This window comes from Podarcis cretensis (assembly GCF_951804945.1).
Source record: "Podarcis cretensis genome assembly, chromosome: 6".
Taxonomy (NCBI): domain Eukaryota; kingdom Metazoa; phylum Chordata; class Lepidosauria; order Squamata; family Lacertidae; genus Podarcis; species Podarcis cretensis.
Window position 1 is genome coordinate 19,684,504 of NC_137175.1, and position 14,996 is coordinate 19,699,499.

At 44.8% G+C, this 14,996-nt stretch overlaps 1 long non-coding RNA gene across 1 annotated transcript; it reads left to right on the forward strand.

Moving 5' to 3' along the window:
• Positions 1–203: 203 nt before the first annotated feature.
• LOC307218122 lies at positions 204–13,680 on the forward strand. The gene is made up of 3 exons (XR_013839795.1): positions 204–667; positions 2,015–2,090; positions 12,103–13,680. It is a non-coding gene; the product is annotated as an uncharacterized lncRNA (long non-coding RNA).
• Positions 13,681–14,996: the final 1,316 nt, after the last annotated feature.

Genomic DNA, 14,996 nt, shown 5'->3' on the forward strand with positions numbered 1-14,996 from the left:
CTCACGGGGCAGAGCTGCCCGCAGCGGAAGAGCCTGCAGTGACGCTCCGACCAACGGGCTGGCTCTTCCACAGACTCCAACTCTCGGGCCCTGGCCTCTTGGCCTGGCGCCCGGCGCCCAGGTGCCCCGCACCCCTGGCACCTATGGTTAAGACAGCCCTGCATATGAGCATATATTCAACACACAAAATAGTGACAATTTGTTGTCGACAAAGGACAGCTGGGCATATAAAGGGCCCCATTACCTTCAGTAGCTTAGGGCCTTATCAAACCTAAATCAAGCCCTTGTTGAAGGTGTGTGGTATTACTGGTGAAGATGCACCATGGCCTTTTTTCTCTCTGCGTTCCTCTCAGCAGTCATTCCTCCTCTGGTCACAGCTATGGATGCACAACCTGTCTGTCTGTCTCCAGGCAGTCTGTAATGGATCATCTGCAATCGTCTCCAGGTTGTCTGCAATGGATTCCCACAGAACGAGGTTAATGCCACCAGCCTTCGTGCATCATTTGCAGACATCTTTGTAACGCTGAGTTGGTCGGCCAATGGGCCTGGTGCCTGAAGCCAGCTCTCATTAGAGCATGTCTTTGGGGATTCTGCCTCCTTCCATTCCATGGAACTGACCGAGCCAGCGTAGGGGTAAACTCTTGGTTACAGATTATGCTTGGGATGGGTGAGTAACACTTGGCATTCACCTTACGAATGTAACTGCTACTGGATAGCAACACATTACAAAAGTGAAACGGCTATGAATTCTTCTGAGTGCTGAACTGCCGCTGAACATAATAACTCATAAAGACGTCAACAGTGAGTCTGTTCTATCGTTTTTCTCATTTGCAGCACCTGCGGCAAACACTCAGAATGCTATGCAGAGTATTAATTGCTGCTTCTGTTGCTGTTATGGCTGCCATTATATTTCAAGGCAGGTTGGTTATTGATGACCGGGGAAAGAGAACAGGTGATAGGTTCTGTGATGGACACCACCTGCCCTGTAGGAAGGAAGAAGGGAGGATGGGGTGGTGGTGGAGGAGAAGACAGTTCACACATTGTTCACACAATGCCTCCAGAGCTGCTTCCAGAAAGTAGATATGGAAGGCAACTGTTTGGCACTGTCCTGCAGTGCTCTACAAGGTTCATTTCCCATGCTCTTTAACATCTATATGAAGCTGCTGGAAGCTGTCATCAGACAACATGAAGGGGACGACACCCAGCTCTATCTCTCTGTTCCATCTGAATTGGAAGAGGTGGTGGAGATACTCCAGTAAATCAGTTTCTTGGAGGTGGTGATAGCCTGGAATCCTGAAAAGATAAGAGATGTTAACATGTGCTGTGTTCTCAAGTATAGGAGATGGGGAGACGGCCTGTTCTGGCCTGAGCTGGCCCACAGCCTATGGATGCAAGGCTCAAGCGCTCTTGGTGGCTAGGAATGCCCTTTTCCAGCCCTGACTGGTTTGCTGGCTATGACCCCTTTTGGCCAAAAATGACTTGGCCATAGTATTCCATGCTCTGCTAACTTCCTGATTGGATTATTGCAATACACTCTACATGGGAGCACCCATGTAGACCTGGAAACTTCCATTGGTCCAAAAGGCAACACCCAGATTACTGGCTTGGGTTCCATTTAGATCTCATGTTATCTCTGTTTTAAAACAGATGCATCAGTTACTAGTTTGTTCCCAGTTTGAAGTTCACAAACATAACAGCAGAGGTGGCAACTGCTGTGTTTTTGACTTCAAGGCCACATCCTTGCAGGAGTTGTTGTCATTGATGTCAGCTGCTCAGTAGTTCTCGTGGTTGGTATTCATGTTAGAGATTTAGGCCCCAAATGTCTGAAAGATACAGGCCCTCTTGGGAGTTAAGATGAGCAGAGGGGGCCTTCCTGGTAGTTCTGCTGCCCACAGAAAGTTGGGGGAGTGTGGCGGCCCAATAGACTAGAGGGAATTCTCTGTGACATCCACTAAGTTGTGGAATCCCAACCCCCATAGATGTACGTCTAGCATCTTTATTACACATTTTTCAGTGAATGCTGAAGATGCACCTCTCTTTATCCAGGCCTTTGACACCTGAGATGCATATTTTAAAGACCAATTGCAATTGTAAGTTGCTTTTCATTGCTTTTAACATTGTATTTTAAGTTGTTGTAACCTGCCCTGGCTATGTGTGTGTAATGAATGAAAGCACTATTATTAATAATAATACCACATCTGGATGCAGATGTAGTTGGGTCCCCTCACCATCCATACACTGTATGAACCTGCAATACAACATGAGTGAAAGTAATCCATTAACCTTGATTGGGTAAGCCCAAATCAGCACTGACCTAGTGATTTAAACCTATATGCTGCTCAACCCTCTAAAACAAAGGATCCAAAACAATTCTTGGAAATCTGGGTGAGGTTGAAAGATGCACATGAAGATAAAGCCAAATCAAACTTCACATCAGGCATGTATGCAGATTTTAGTATCTAGGACTGAAAAATAGAGAACTGAACCATTGATACTGAAAAGGGCACTTCATAGTTTTTAGCAAGACATGTTTTCTTTACTGGTGGCTGTTCTCAGCTCCACAGTTCTCTCCCTCTTGAACTTCCTTAAAGCCTGAAGATCTTCCCACAGCAAGGCAGATTTCTCTTTCTATGAAAGCATTTCTATGAAAGCTGGGAACGAGAAGGGTGTGACTGGAGAAAGACTGAAGACTGTTTGCAGTACATACAATTCCCCATTTGTGCAGGGGTTGCATTCTGGGTCATCACCCGTGTCAATGCAGTGTGCTTAAGCCCACCCCACCCCATTCTGCCCCTTTCTAGGGCCAAAAATGGCACACACGTGGGCAGTTGTGCCCCAATTGAATGTGTGCAAAATGGTTCCCACCTGTGTGGGTAGAGTATTAGGGGAAAGAGTAGTCCCTCTGGTGGGGGACACATCGGGCTCCTTCTGGGATAGCTTGTCCAGTTTTGGTCCCACCCTGCACTCAGCTCTCACCTGTGGCTCCTAGATGTCAGCATGTGACCAGCGGCCACACCCCGGGAATGGCTTTGACTGGCCAACTAAACCAGTAGGGTAGCTGATGAGTCTCAAAGCCTTGGTGAGTTAGGGACTTTTCCCTACATTAGAAGACAGGCTTTGACAGATTGAGCAGACAAGACCAATAATGCGTCCAACAGTCAATAAGGAGGTCTCTGCATGTGCTGTAGATGGAAGTGAGGGGCAGATGGGGCACATCAACCTAGGAAGGTAGCCCCTCTAGGAGAAGATCCTAAACCTCCACTGCCTTGTGGGACATCTTCAGGAGAAGTCCAAGGAGGAAACCCTACACAAATCCAGAGTGGAGTCCCTAAGGTAGCTGGATGGTGTTTCATAAGCCTCCTTCCAGCAATTCCTGCAGTCCAGCTGGTGCCAAATGTATTGCTCTGCTTTCCTTTGGATCACCTCATAAAGTATGAAAGGGAGGTCTTGTCGTCTGCGCAGCCCAGGACCTCCACACACACTGCTGAGGCTTGCGCCACACAAAGGTCACTTTGGTGCTGTTAGTACAGCGGTTTGAGTTCACGCCTGGAGGCACACATTGTCTCCCAAGACAGATGGACAACAACAACAACAACAACATGGTTTTTCTAATGGCTATGTTTATGTACAATTTTCCTGTTTCACAAAGGATGTCACCTGCCCTAACCCTAATCCCAAGTAGTTTGGGATGGTGCTGGTGGGGAGATAGACAATGCTTTATGTGTGTGTATGTGCCCCCAGATCTCTGGTGCCTCCTGTTTTTAGGTAGCTGCTGCACAGTGGCGTAGCGTGGGTTGTCAGCACCCGGGGCAAGGCAAGTAATTTGCGCCCCCTAACCCATGGATTTGCGCCCCCTAACCCGTGGATTTGCGCCCCTAACCCTAACCCCCAGATGTTGCGCCCGGTGCGGCCGGCCCCCCCTGCACCCCCACGCTACGCCACTGCTGCTGCAGACTACCCAAAAGAACGTTTGATGGAGACCACTTCACTATGTAGGAGGTTGTAAGAAGACAGCCCTCTGTTTGAAGGAGTTTTCTGTTTGAAGGGCAGTCTGGTCCAAGTCCTGTTTAAAGATGATGGTTAGGATTCAACGAAGAAGCTCTGCTAGGTAAAGCCCATGCAAGGACTCCTGCTAGTGCAGTGGGGCTTCCTCCCTCTCCTCCCCTGTGCCCCATGCCTCCCAAATTGGGGGGGGGGGCAGCTTTGGGAGAATCCTCTTAACAGAGCATGGCAGTAGCAGAGGGCAGGTCACTCCATCAGGAAGCAGAAATGCCCTGCTGCTGCTTAGAGGGGTGAGCCAGGGATGTGGTTGGGACCATATGAGTGCCTCAGCAGGAGTACCATATGGGAGACAGTGGATCTGCTGGTGCAATTGCACCAGCTCAACCTTGCTGCTGCTTTGCCCCAGTCTTGTCCATGTAAAATAACAATAACACTGGAGTCTGGAAGTGCCTCCATGACTCTGCCCCACCACACTCTCTGCTGGGACTGGGCATGTTCAGAGCATGGACTGCTAACTAACTGTTGGAGGGAGATGGTGGAAAACTGGAGCTGGGGCTGGAATGGAATGACTGGACTCCTGAACACCCTGCACTGCAACATTCTGTTGCAGGGCCTCCCTTTTCTCATTCACCTCCTGTACTAGATTTCCAAGCGAATTTTTATACAAGAAGCGTTTAATATTTAACTCCAAGAAGGAGCATTTACTACGCTACTCAAAGCAAGCAACCCTCTTGGCATATTTACTTTAGACGTTTTGTATTTATTTATTGAAAAGAGCTTTCTTTTAACAGCTTGGTAAACATAACGAGTACCGGAGGGGAGAGGAGGAAAGAGGACCAGCAAAAGCTATTTAAGTCAGCGCTGCTATTCTTTTGTTTGTTTGCCCTGCCGTTCCAGCTATACTACTTAATCAGAAGCACAATGGTTTCTGAGCATGTATGAATTTCCTAAGTGTTAATAATAATAATAATAATAAATAATAATAATAATAATAATAATAATAGTAATAATAATAATAATAATAATAATAATAATAATAATAATAATAATAATAATAATAATAATAATTTATTATTTGTACCCTGCCCATCTGGTAAGGGGGCAAAAAAAAAGAAGAAGCAAAAATTGGGGGGGGGGGGAATTATGGTACAATTTATATTTTTCATCATTTTCAGTTTGCCCCCTCTCGATTAATGTCTTCTGTATGTTTCAGCTTGCTGCTATGTTGGCCTGCCCCCCCCCCTCACCACTTCGTAGTAAACTCTTGTCCCATAGCCAGTACATTAAGTTCTTGGTTACATCCATGACGTCAAATGGTATCTGGCTCCTAGCCACGGAATGATGCTGGGAAGGAATGCATGAATGAACTGGGTTCTCAGTTCACATGGTTCGTTCTCTCTCTCTCTCTCTCTCTGTGTGTGTGTGTTATAAGGCAAAGAATCTCCGTCTTTTAAACATTTAGCCATGGGGGGGGGGGGGGAGAGAGGGGTTGGAATGGTGCCCTGTGGCATATGCGCTCCAAGCAGAAATCACACAAGACAGTTTTCCTTCTCTTGAAAGGTGTGAACGAAGAAATGTCACTCCAAACTAGCGTTTCAACAGAGGAAAATGCAAATCCATGATGCAACTCATGCTAGAACAACCTTTTTTTTTTAAAAAAAAAAGGCTGGGTTTTTTTTAAAAAAAATGAACTTTAATCATCCCCAAGTCCAGCTACAGCTCAAGACATAGGGATTTACTTTATTTTGGGGTTTTTTTTAGGGAAAGAGGAAAAAAAGAAAATTGACAGAGGACTGAAGACTTCAATAATTTATAAATGGAGTGGCAAGAATAAACACAAGCTCATCTTTCTGCAAACATGGAATTGCTGCAATGAACAGGGAGTAAGCTGCACTGAGTTTAGTGGGACTTACCTCATGCCCTCCAACATTCCTCCGATGAAAATAAGGACATCCCATTCCATCAAGATAGTTTTACTGTTTATTCCCCCCCCCATCTTACTGGGTTGCCCCCGCCACTCTGGGCAGCTTCCAACATATATAAAAACATAATAAATCATTAAATATCAAAAAAACCTTTGCCTATGGAGGATTGCCTTCAGACAGGGTTGGATAACTCAATAATAATAATAATAATAATAATAATAATAATATTTTTAAAAAATATTTATACCCCGCCCTCCCCAGCCAAGATCAGGCTCAGGGCGGCTAACAACCAATAATAAAAACAAGTTGATTAAAATACAATTTAAAAAACAAGATTAAAATACAACATTAAAACATTAGGATGCAGCCTCTTCACAGGAAGAGAAAGGAAAAATAAAGAGGGGGAGGGAATCAAACTAATTCTAAGCCAAAGGCCAGGTGGAACAACTCTGTCTTACAGGCCCTGCGGAAAGAAATCAGATCCCGCAGGGCCCTGGTCTCATGAGATACAGAGCGTTCCACCAGGCTGGACCCAGTGTTGAAAAGGCCCTGGCCCTGGTTGAGGCTAATCTGAGTTCCTTAGGGCCCGGGACCTCTGGGGTCATGCCCTCCAACATTTCTCCAATGAAAACAGGGACATCCTAAGGAAAAGTGGGACATTCCAGGATCAAATCAGAAAACCGGGATGGCTTCTCTAAATCAGGGACGTCCCTAGAAAATAGGGACCCTTGGAGGGTCTGTTACTTTGCAGTAAACATGTTTAGCATTGCATTGCACAGCTTGGAGAGTCCATCCAGTTGGTGTGGATGTTCAAAATGAGCAGAAAAGGAAGTCTTTCTGCATGCAACAGAAACTTTGTGGAAATTATCAAATTGTGAAGCTCAGTTTAAAGATGATGCTTGACATGCTGTAGTGTAGTCATTGCTGCCAATACTGTTGCAGCAGTGGGCGATGCATTCCTTGGTGGCCGGATCTGCTACTCTAATGGATCTTGTCACCCAAGATAGTTGCTTCACCTTGCCTCATGTGTGGGCCGGCCCCAATTCCTGCATTTGGTAACATATTAAATCAGGCCGCAGCATGTTTAGCAATAGCATCGTTAGAGGCCTGTAGTGAACCAGTTTATATGGTCACATGGAACTCACCCAAAATTACGCTTAAAGTAGGCCATCATTTTAAAATGATGATCCAGTGATGGTTACTAGTTATAAAAGCTAAAAGAATAAAAATAAACACAGTATTGATATTTAGACATACTCTAGCTCTGATTGCCAGATGGTGAGGACAAGGAGTAGGGAATAATTATCTGCATCAGGACTTGCTGGTGAATATCTCAGTTATTTGGCTGTCCACTGTCGGAGGCAGCATGCTGGATTAGAATGGACCTTTTCTCTGACCTTTTCTTAATGAAAGCAATGTTCAGGAACGCATCCCAGAGAACCAAACACACAAGTTCACACTTATCCAAACTTCACAATGCAAACAATGTTTGCAAAAAATGCATATATTGGGGAAAAAGTGTGCCCAACATGAATATATTAGTGAAAACAATACACAAAACGCATTACATTGAGGAAAACTGCTTGCAAAAATGTGTACATTATTCAAGACTGCATACAAAATTGTGTTTGCTGGGAGAAATTAGCACAAGGATGCAGATGAATATTCACGAGAATTAAAAAATAAAAATAATCACAGATTGCTGCAACGTGTGGAGAACTGAATTTAAGATTGGAAAAATGAAAAATGGAGAGACCCCAAACTGATAGATTCTTTCATCCGAAGCTGTGACTATTGGTCATGCTGGCTGGGGCTGATGGGAGCTGGATTCCAACAGTGTCTTAGAGAGGAGAGAGGAAATTTAACCACTGCCCTTTCCTGAACCTGCAGCAGGGACTAAAAGTTCAGTCTCCGATTTGCCTTATTTCACCTGCTAGGGGATTAAAACGTGGTTCAGGCCAGGTGATTGGGCTGGGTTGTAGGGGACATTCTAGGATAAATTGTTCTCTCCGCTGCTACCCTGAGTGTGATTCATAGACAGCGTTGGCTGCTTAAAACCTAAGATGACCTGGCATTGACATGCAGGAAACAGAGCAGTTGGGTTCTCTCATTAAACTAGCTGTCACAGAAGCTGGAGAAGAAACTGCTAGAAAACAAGAAAATATACTTTATCTCCGACTCTCTTTTAAGATAAATAACAAAGGCGCTGACTGACCAGTTCTGAAAATTCATCAGTCAAGGGTGGCTTGGTTTTTTTGTTCTTTGTTTTTAAAAGAAGGCCTTTTATTCATTTACGTAAATGGCTCTGATTTCATTTGATAGAGGGCAGTATAAAAACTGATACAAGCCACACACCCCTCTCCAGGCCATACCCCCCCACTGTAAGATGTGTGGAGAAGATGGTATCCAAAGTACTTCATTCAGAACAAATTCAAACACACCTTGTTGTTGTTGTTTAGTCGTTTAGTCGTGTCCGACTCTTTGTGACCCCATGGACTAGAGCACGCCAGGCACTCCTGTCTTCCACTGACCCCTGCAGTTTGGTGAAACTCATGCTGGTAGTTTCGAGAAGACTGTCCAACCATCTTGTCCTCTGCCGTCCCCTTCTCCTTGTGCCCACCATCTTTCCCAACATCAGGGTCTTTTCCAGGGAGTCTTCTCTTCTCATGAGGTGGCCAAAGTATTGGAGCCTCAGCTTCAGGATCTGTCCTTCCAGTGAGCACTCAGGGCTGATTTCCTTAAGAATGGAGAGGTTTAATAATAATAATAATAATAAATTTTATTTATATCCCGCCCTCCCCAGCCGAAGCCGGGCTCAGGGCGGCTAACAACATTAAAACAGTATGACATTATAAAACATTATAAAAATGAATTAAAATCAAAACTGATGGCAACCATAAACTAAAGCTTTGTAAAGATTGCCAGAGGAGGGGGTCAGGCTGATCTTCTTGCAGTCCATGGGACTCTCAAGAGTCTCCTCCAGCACCATAATTCAAAAGCATCAATTCTTCAGCGATCAGCCTTCTTTATGGTCCAGCTCTCATTTCCATACATCACTACTGGGAAAACCATAGCTTTAACCATACGGACCTTTGTCGGCAAGGTGATGTCTCTGCTTTTCAAGATGTCTCTGCTTTTTAAAAAACACACCTTAGGGATAGTGAAACCATGGAGTTAGGAGTCAGTGATGGTCACCAACTTGGATGGCTTTAAAAGAGAAAAGCACTTTTGCTTTGATGGAATGTGTCCTTGAGTTAAGATAATGCTTCCGTTTTTCCTGAACGGAGATATGCCTGTGTGGGATTGTGGGTAGAGAAATTTGACTGCAGGCAGCTGTACAATGGGAAGAGACCCATATGAGGAAATGGTCCTGTTCGATATAAGGCAGTTTCATCAATACATCCATAAAACAGACAACTCTACCCACTTGGGGGCCCTGCTATTTCCGGGCCATTTGTCTATGGAGATAACTCTGGCACAGTGGAACAAGACCTGTGGTTTCACGGCCGGGGTACCAGAGCTTTCAAGCCTTCTCTTAGAACAGCTGACCAAAGGAAAGAAGAGATTTGGGTTGCCAATCTGCAAAGCTAGGCAAGAAATGTGTCATGGGAGTTTTCATTGCATTGGCATGTTTTCTTTTAGCCCATGCCAGACGTTTAAATATGTGGAGTGGGAAGAAGATAATGGACAGAAATTAAGCGGACCTCCCTAAAGGTCCCTCTGTTGTGCTGTGTTTTGTTTTTGTGTGGGCAAAGGTTCAGAGAGGCTCTTGGTTCAGCTTCAGCCACTTTGCTTGTTTCTAAGTGAAACCAGCTGCGGACATGATCCAATGTACATAGCCTCCAGCGCTGCAAAACATTTGCATGAAAAGGTCTTTTTCTTTGCCTTATTTACTGCCTTGAAGCAAAAAAGAAAAAAGAAAAAAATAGGGTAAAATGTCAAAATTCTGTTCCAGAACAAATTGCACATCTCCACCTACTCTTGGCTAAGCTGATTGTCCTTCACCTTTTTGTGGGGAAAATCTGGATGAAAATGTGAAGATAATGGATACAACCAAGAACAGTGGAACTGCTTCTCTCTCTCTCTCTCTCTCTCTCTCTCTCTCTCTCTCTGTGTGTGTGTGTGTGTGTGAGAGAGAGAGAGAGAGAAGGGTGTGATTTTATTAAAGGCAAAATGTGTTGTGTGTTTGTGACACACAAGTGAGCAAAGTTCCTTATTATTGGTATACGGAGAAATACAACAAAAACTTATGAATGAACAGCCGTAGCAATTTCACATAGCCAATGAGCTACAGTAACCTAAATACAAGCACCACTCAAACAGCAAAACTACCGTAAGTCTGAAGTATCACTTCTCAAGATAATTAGAAAAGCCAAGAAGATTGTTAAATATTTGAAGGTGACCCAGAAACTACAACTAATCAAGAATGTGGCAGCTAGACTGGTGACTGGGAGCGGCCGCCGAGACCATATAACACCGGTCCTGAAAGACCTACATTGGCTCCCAGTACTTTTCCAAGCACAATTCAAAGTGTTGGTGCTGACCTTTAAAGCCCTAAACGGCCTCAGCCCAATATACCTGAAGGAGCGTCTCCACTCCTATCATCCAGGCCGGACACTGAGGTCCAGTGCCGAGGGCCTTCTGGTGGTTCTCTTGCTGTGAGAAGTGAGGTTACAGGGAACCAAGCAGAGGGCCTTCTCGGTGGTGGTGCCTGCCCTGTGGAACATCCTCCCTACAGATGTCAAGGAAATAAACAACTTTTAGAAGACATCTGAAGGCAGCCCTGTTTAGGGAAGTTTTTAATGTTTGATGTTGTTGCTTTTTTATTGTTATTGATGTTCTGTTGGGAGCCGCCCAGAGTGGCTGGGGAAACCCAGCCAGATGGGCGGGGTATAAATAATAAATTATTATTATTATTATTATTATTATTATTATTATTATTATTATTATTATTGTCATTGTTATTATTCAGAGTCACCCCGGGCTCACCCTGGGAGAATGATTGAGTGTCACAGCGCTGGCAGGCATGGAATGTGCAGAGCGAGGAATCAGCTCTTTATTGTCAAAAGTACATTTATAAGTTAAGAAAAGGGATGTCCTTCAGTTCCGCATTTCTCAGCTGCTCCTAGGTGTGCACTTCATGAGGCAGTTGTTCCAACCTTGGCTTCTGTATCCCACCCCCAAGGAGCTGTGGGCAAGCAGACGAAGACTCCACCTTCGTGTATCCTGTTTCTGCTTCTCTCTCTTCACTCCTCTTTTGGTCCTGGGAGACAGTGGAGCAGGAGAGGTAGAGGCAGGAGGCAAGCGAAAGGTTCCAGGTTCAATCCCTGGCATCTCCAGGGAGGGCAGGGGAAATTTCCTATCTGAAACCCTGGAAAGATGCTGCCTCTCAGTGTTGACAGGACTAAATCAGAACTAATTTTCATGTAAACTGCTTAGAGGTGTTGATGATTAAGAGTTATATAGGTCCTGTTAAGGCAGGGGTCAGCATACTTTTTCAGCAGGGGGCCACGCCACTGTCCCTCATACCTTGGGGGACAACGACTATATTTGGGGGGTGGGGAAATGAACGAATTCCTATGCCCCACAAATAACCCAGAGATGCATTTTAAATAAAAGCACACATTCTACTCATGTAAAAACACCAGGCAGGCCCCACAAATAACCCAGAGATGCATTTTAAATAAAAGGACACACTCTACTCATGTAAAAACACCAGGCAGGCCCCACAAATAACCCAGAGATGCATTTTAAATAAAAGCACACATTCTACTCATGTAAAAACACCAGGCAGGCCCCACAAATAACCCAGAGATGCATTTTAAATAAAAGGACACACTCTACTCAGGTAAAAACAAGCTGATTCCCGGACTGTCTGCAGGCCAGATTTAGAAGGCGATTGGGCCGGATCCAGCCCCCAGGCATTAGTTTGCCTACCCATGTGTACGATGGGCACATGGCCTGATTTGTTATAAGGCAAAAGGCAATTTCCTATGGCTGCTCCCAACCCCAGACTTCTCCTCAGTTGAATGATGAGACATTTGCACTGAATGCAGAAGCTGCTGCTGAGACATAAGGGGAAGCTCAAGGAATTATGATGACTAGACAAGATAATCCACTCAGGTGCTTCACAAATATTTGGCGTATAGTCCAAGTGTGTTGTTTTTGTCAACAGGCACGTCCAATTGAAGAACTACCTGGGACCATGGAAGATGCCGTACATTCTGTACTCCAGACCCTCCTGACATGCTAAGGCTGCCTGCTTGTCTCAGAGCCCCGTGCAGGTGTGTGGTCTGCATCTTGCAGCAAAGTAAAATGTTGGCAGAGAGGAAGAGCTGAACACAGGAGAGAGAATATTTAACAAGCAGGGATGATTAAAAGCCTAAAATTGGGTTAGGCAGATGTGAACGAACAATAGGAGCGAGCTGATTGCAAAGTGCATACTAATCTAGTTATTCAGTCACCATGGAGATGGTTTGTGTCATGAAAATGACTCCAGTAATGCTCTGGAACATGAGCTGCAATCAGGAGTTAACCTTATGCTTAAATGTGGACTCAGCACCCACCATGAAATCAGCAGCAAAGAATGTATTGCTGTACGCTAGCTCCAGTCTCTAAGCATTGCAAGATTCTAGGGTTCCTAACTATCAGGCACTTGAAGTAGGGGTACTCACCCATTATGTACTCCGGCACAAAGCCACTTCCTTTGTTACTTAGAGCGGCATTACCTCAACAGGAAGCTAGCCTAGCTATTCCAGGAATTGAATCCGTGCTGGATTAATTAATTTCACAATTGTTCATAATCCAATAAAAACTATGTAGTTTAATTAATTCAATAACATTGATGCACTTGATCCAGAGATGCCAGCTTTTCAAAGCCTGACAGTCGTTTGCACTCCAGCATCCCCCAGCTTCCCCCTTGACTCTTCGCACCCACCTACATAATTTCCCCTCCCCGGGAGTTGTACCATTCACTTTGGGAACCACTTGGGAAATAGGAATCTGCCTTATACTATTGGTCCATTTATGTCTACTGGCAGCCGATCTCCAGGATTTAAGTCTCAATGTCTCTCCCAGACCTTCCCGAAGACGCCAATGACTGAACTTGGAACCTTCTTCATGCAAAGCAGATTTTCTACTGCTGAGCCACATCCCATCCCTAAAGGGCTATATTGGCATGAATCATTATTTCGGCTTGAGTGTGTTAATTCTGTGCTAATATGTTTAATTGCAAATGTAGTATGTTGCGCATAACCGGGAGAACACAGAGCTTCACTGGTGTACTGCTGATTTGTGAAAGTAACTTATTTGATCCTGAGGCTACCACTTGGCAATGTGGCAATCATTTCAGCTTTTTCTAAATGCAAGCGCAGTTCCTGATTATGATTCACCTGTTTGATTAAAAATAATTACACAAGGGAGATATGGAGCCCTCTGAGAACTTGGAAGGAGTTGGAGAAGCAGTACCAGATCGTTTTAATGTTAGTCATTTGATAAGTGGAGACTAATTTTCTCTTCTGCCTGGAACTGTTGAGTAAAGTTTTGCTTAGATGGTATCACCAAGAGGAAATAGAATTATTATATTGAAATGCTTCTGGAATCTGCAGAGTATTCACAAATATAAACATGATGAAGAGTGTTGCATGGGAAACCCCAGATCAATCCCAGCTGCACTTGCCAGCTACTAGATCAAGCTGCCTCTTATGTAAGAGTCACCTTATTATGATTTTAGTATGATAAATATAATTAATTATACTGAATGTTGATTACCTTTCTTCTTCTTCTTCTTCTTCTTCTTCTTCTTCTTCTTCTTCTTCTTCTTCTTCTTCTTCCTCCTCTTCTTCCTCCTCTTCTTCCTCCTCTTCTTCCTCCTCTTCTTCCTCCTCTTCCTCCTCCTCTTCCTCCTCCTCTTCCTCCTCCTCTTCCTCCTCCTCTTCCTCTTCCTCTTCCTCTTCCTCTTCCTCTTCCTCCTCCTCCTCCTCCTCCTCCTCCTCCTCCTCCTCCTCCTCCTCCTTCTTCTTCTTCTTCCATTAAGATGTTTCTGACCTCTGCGCATGCATTATTTCACTCCCCACTATAACCCCATACAGAGTAGGTCACTATTCTTATATCACTATCTATATTATAGATGAGGGATGTGGATGGCGTTGTGGTCTAAACCACTGAGCCTCTTGGGCTTGCTGATCAGAAGCTCAGTGGTTCAAATCTGTGCAACAGGTTGAGCTCTCCTTGCTCTGTCCCAGCCTCTGCCAACCTAGCAGTTTGAAAGCATTCCAGTGCAAGTAGATAAATATGTACCACTGTGGCAGGAAGGTAAACAGTGTTTCCATGTGCTCTGGTTTCCGTCATGGTGTCCCATTGCACGAGCAGTGGTTTAGTCATGCTGGCCACGTGACCTGGAAAGTTGTCTGTGGACAAATGCTGGCTGCCTTGGCCTGAAAGCAAGATGAGTGCCACAACCCCATAGTCGCCTTTGACTGAACTTAACCCTCCAGGGGTCCTTTGCATTTACCTTACCTATAGATGAGCAAACCATCCATGACTGGTAGGGTTGCTTGGTTTAACGTTTCTGGGTCGTATCCAACAAAATTCTTCTGCTAGTGCAAGGATTTGTGCTCGCGCAACAAAATGTACCTTCCCTCTCCCCACATAGCCCCCAACCTGCTCCAAAGGGGTGGTGGAACTTTCCCAAAACAGATTTAGGAGCGTTCAGGAAGAGGAGAGGAAAGGGAAGTGTCAGGATGCTGGCAGCAGCTCCTAGCTGATTGCCTGGAAAAGTATAAAGACAAGGGAAGGTCTCTTACCATCTTTTTTTATTCAGTAATTACAGAGAGAGGCTATAGAACCCAGCCTCTTGGATAATGGCGTTGTCCCGAGTAAATCTCCACTCCCCTGTCTCTCTCATTTTCTCATTGTCTCTTCTACGGGAGCTGCTACGTGTCTTCTGTCTTTGAGCTCTTTGCTCTCCTACTTTCAAGGCTCGCTGGGTTCTGGGGGGTGGGTGGGTCTGGAATGCTTTCTAAAGACTCTTGTCATTAGTCCTGTTTACGGATGATTGAAATCCTGGCT